We start from the raw sequence: 4,309 nt of genomic DNA, 5'->3' as shown, positions 1-4,309 counted from the left end.
TGAATTGTGTTGTGTTGTCATGTGTTCTCTAGTGTTGCCATGTGTTATTCAGTGTTGTTATGTGCTTTCTGGTGTCGTCACGTGTTATTCAGTGTTGTCATGAGTTATCGAGTGTTCTTAAGTGTTATTCAGTGTTTTCATGTGTTACCGAGTGTTCTCAAGTGTTATTCAGTTGTTGTCATGTGCTATTCAGTAGTGCCATGTGTTATCTGGTTTTACTCAGTATAAGTCGTGTTACCATAAGTCAGCTGATTGTTATGTCAACTCTGTTTCTTGAGGTGAATCCCCAACCTATTTCACTTTAATATTAACCCCCCTAACCTAACCTAACCTAATGCTAACCTAACCTAACGCTAACCTAACCTGATCTAACCCCTAACCTACCTCTCCCATGTAGCGTTAAGGTGTTTAAGTATCAGGTGGAGTATGCTGGGGATAATCTTCAAGTGATCCCAAATACTTATAAACATCATCTCTTTGTATCGTATATACACACACACACACACACACACACACACACACACACACACACACACACACACACAGACAAACACACACACACACACGCGCGTGCTCCTCAGAATTTCAACTAAATTAATCGCTAGAGGTGTGTGTTTTGTGTGAAGGTATGAGTGCGTGCATATGTATGTAAGTTGGTGTGTGCGTATGTTGGTGTGTGTAGTGACTAGTTGCATCACTGTCAGCATCCAGACGAGTGTTGTGTGCGGGTCGGCCAGGAGAGCATCCCCGCACCTTACTCGGGGACCACACAGTTAGCCAGTAAGATCCTGGTTGGCATTCTCACCAGGCTTGTGATTGGCTGTAAGAGTGTCTGTGGGTTGAGAGGGAGTGTAGACGGTGGCGGCCACCAAGTGTCACGGGGAGCACCACCCACCCACTACACCGTCAGGGTGTCTGCCGTAGTGTGGGTGTCTGGCGGCAGCGCGGTGGCTGCTGGTAGGGGCGTTGTGCTCCCGCTGGCCCCAGCTACCCCTGCTGTAGCTGCTGCTACTTCTGCAGCAGCTGCTGGAGGGCCTAGACTTGGGAGGGACGTGGCGCGCCAGCGGGGCTGGCCTTGAGCGCGGGCCGGTGCGCTGCATGCAACAAGGCGGGCGGTGGTGCAGTGCATGTGCGGAGTGGCGGTGTGCACACGGCAGCAGCAGCAGCAGCTGGCCGTCTCGGTGCACCAGCAGACCAGCAGCCGCCTGACCGCGCGGCGTGCGTGCGTGCGTGTGAGTGAGGCCGGCCACCGCGCTACGCTGCCTTCTAACGTAAACACAGGAGGAAGGGGGCAAATGATCGTCTTCCTGTCATTGTGCGAGTGAGCCTTACGGTGCGGTGGTGGCGCCCGCTCCAGTCAGCTAGCAGGAGGCGCTGCTGCAGCTACCACCACCAACACCAACACCTCCAACACCATCACCTCCATCACGCAGTCACCACCAGCTAAGCAGCAGGCGTGGTGACCGTGGGCGGGGTGAGGGCGTGTGAGAGGTGGTGACACTGGTGAACGAGGAGGTGGGTGGGTGCCGGGCGGCAGCAGGCAGCCCCCAGCGGGGCACCACTGGCCTCACCCTCCTCACCACCACTCACTTGTTAAACAAGTGAAACATTTATATTTGTGAAGTGATGTGTTAATCATCTCCATAATAAATGTAACTCACGCTTAAGGAGAAATGTAACCAATACCTAATCCCTATTTATACGTGACTCAACAGATCCCAAAGAATATTGAGAAACAAAATAAAGCTAAAAATGAATATCCTACATTATCAAACTCACCAAACTTGAGAAAGAAGTGAAACATAAGCCATACTACAATGTCCACGTCATATACCGGCGACATACACCTCAGTGAATATAACAAGTAGTGACGGACACAAACATAACAAGACGACGAGCGAAAAATTTGGACAGTAAGTTGTGTTTGACAGAGGCTCGTGATGTTAGAGTGCGCATCCTTGTGAAGGGCGTGAGAGTGTGGTGCACGGTGTACCGCGTATCATTGTCACCAACCACAACTGATTACGGCATGTCACTGATTCTTACCATCCACCACGTGTCCTGCTTGTCCCTCAGTGTCACTACCACCACGTGTATCGCATGTCACTGAGTGTTATTTAGCATCAGTGTCAGCACCCACCTCGTGTCCCACCTGTCACTGAGTGTCAGCACCCACCACGTGACCCACCTGTCACTGAGTGTCAGCACCTACCACGTGATCTATTTGTCATTGAATGTCAGCACCCACCTCGTGTCCCACCTGTCACTGAGTGTCAGCACCCACCTCGTGTCCCACCTGTCACTGAATATCAACACCTAACACGAGCCCCACCTGTCACTGAGTGTCAGCACCCACCACGTGACCCACCTGTCACTGAGTGTCAGCACCTACCACGTGACCCACCTGTCACTGAGTGTCAGCACCTACCACGTGACCTATCTGTCACTGAGTGTCAGCACCCACATCCTGACCCACCTGTCACTGTCAGCACCTACCACGTGACCTATCTGTCACTGAGTGTCAGCACCCACCTCCTGACCCACCTGTCACTGAGGGTCAGCACCCACCACGTGTCACGCCTCACACCTTGTGATAGTTGCCTAAAATCAGTGAGGCTTATAACCCTGCTACAACCATACTTCATCTTCCATGCTGGTGTGGTAGATAAAATTTTTGAGGAGGGGTGTAGTGTGTGATGGGTGGTATAGTGGATGACGGGTGCAGTGAAGTGTGAGGAGTGTTGTAGTGGGTGAGTAGTGGTGTGGAGGAGCAGAATGAAGATAGTGTCATAGTGTTGCCACAGGCGTGTGTGGTTGTGCCTCCTAGGACGCTCTTCGTGTTGCCTTGCTCCACACTGTGTCCGTGGCACTGCTACTGAACATTCACCCCCACACTCTCTTCAAGTGCCAACAAACTACCTTGGTACCACCCACGAGGGAAAAGAATAATCTATAAAATCATCTTGTGTCTGGTGGAGTGCGTGCGGCCAGGGAGAAGCGGGAGAGTGAGTGGGGCTCGTACGGGAGTGTTGGGCCTCCTGGAGGGAGCAGCACAGCAGGCTCAGACCCCCGCCAGACAGACACGGGCCACCTGAGCGCGCGAGCGAAGGTGAGTGACACGTCTCCCTACACTGTCTGGGAGACGCAGGGCCTTGAGCCTCCGTTATGTAGGTCTTCCGCTTATACTCTCGCTCCCACCTTCCCTACTCGGATTACTACTTAATTCTCTGTTTAAGTCCACGCTAATCTATCACTCTGAATTTTATTTTGTAAAACATGTTAGTAACATGTAAACGCTATTCTGGAAGTGAGTTTGTCCGATAGTGAGCGGAACGGAACGTACGAAATATAAAAGGAGAGTGAAGCGTTGCCCCGTTGGCCTAGACCTTGCCAGTCTCAACCCCGTTATAAGGTGGTGGTTGTCGGCAACCTCGCTGTTAGGAACGCCCGCGGTACAGCCTGGATTGCCTCCTAGAACCTTAAGGCCACTAGTGCAACAATACGTCAGTGTAACCCCTAAGTGGAGGTGCCAGCTGTGGGCTGTGGTTCTTCAACATTGGAGACAGTGGTGGAGGCCAGTGTAGCACCATCCTGCCTCTTGTATTAAACAAGTACAGTAAATGTTGGCGTGCTTGGGACACACCGTGTAAGGCGCCGTCCTCAGTCCCGTCAAGTTGATACTTGAGTCCACACGCATCACCACCAGGCGCTCCACTCCTAAATCATTTCACAAACACGTTATTCTATAACCCTTTACGTATACACGTCTTAGGAAACATAAATAAATTTCTTATTTGTTTTTCATGTTAAACCCATTTTAATATTTAAGACGGACTAAAGGCCCTTTTATGAGTGCTGGTTAGTACAGGTAATAGGTAATTCCACAGGTAAGTTAAGTTTAACTTAGCTAAGAAGAGAACATTGTGCGAGAAGATGTACACCACCACCACAGTCTCGTTGGCTCTACCTCACACGGCCACCTGCTGATGGGACACAGTGAGGGTTCAGGTACTACTATGGAGCTTGAGATGGTAGTAACAGTGTCATCGTGTAGGATACAGTGGTGGTGGTGGTGTTGGCAGGGGTCGTGATGGTAGTACAGAATGGTAGTAACAGTGTCATCGTGTAGGATACAGTGGTGGTGGTGGTGGTGTTGGCAGGGGTTGTGATGGTAGTACAGAATGGTAGTAACAGTGTCATCGTGTAGGATACAGTGGTGGTGGTGGTGTTGGCAGAGGTCGTGATGGTAGTACAGAATGGTAGTAACAGTGTCATCGTGTAGGATACAGTGGTGGTGGTGGTGTTGGCA

The 4,309-nt window shown here is 51.0% G+C and overlaps 1 protein-coding gene across 2 annotated transcripts in view; it reads left to right on the top strand.

Annotated features, from left to right (window-relative positions):
- The first annotated feature begins 748 nt into the window (after positions 1 to 748).
- LOC121870415 (translation initiation factor IF-2-like) overlaps positions 749 to 4,309 on the top strand; it is a 108,087-nt gene continuing 104,526 nt past the window's right edge. Inside the window, exon 1 of one of the 2 annotated variants that reach the window (XM_042372257.1) lies at positions 749 to 1,913. The gene's annotated coding sequence lies outside the window, so the exon portion shown is untranslated. Of the gene's footprint in view, positions 3,110 to 4,309 lie in introns of both variants that reach the window. The other variant, XM_042372256.1, reaches the window with a different exon arrangement.

The sequence above is a fragment of the Homarus americanus genome, unplaced genomic scaffold (genome assembly GCF_018991925.1).
Source record: "Homarus americanus isolate GMGI-L3 unplaced genomic scaffold, GMGI_Hamer_2.0 scaffold40856, whole genome shotgun sequence".
In the NCBI taxonomy this organism is placed as follows: Eukaryota; Metazoa; Arthropoda; class Malacostraca; order Decapoda; family Nephropidae; genus Homarus; species Homarus americanus.
The sequence above is the reverse complement of the archived record's forward strand: the minus strand, read 5'-3'. Positions and strand labels throughout refer to the sequence as shown.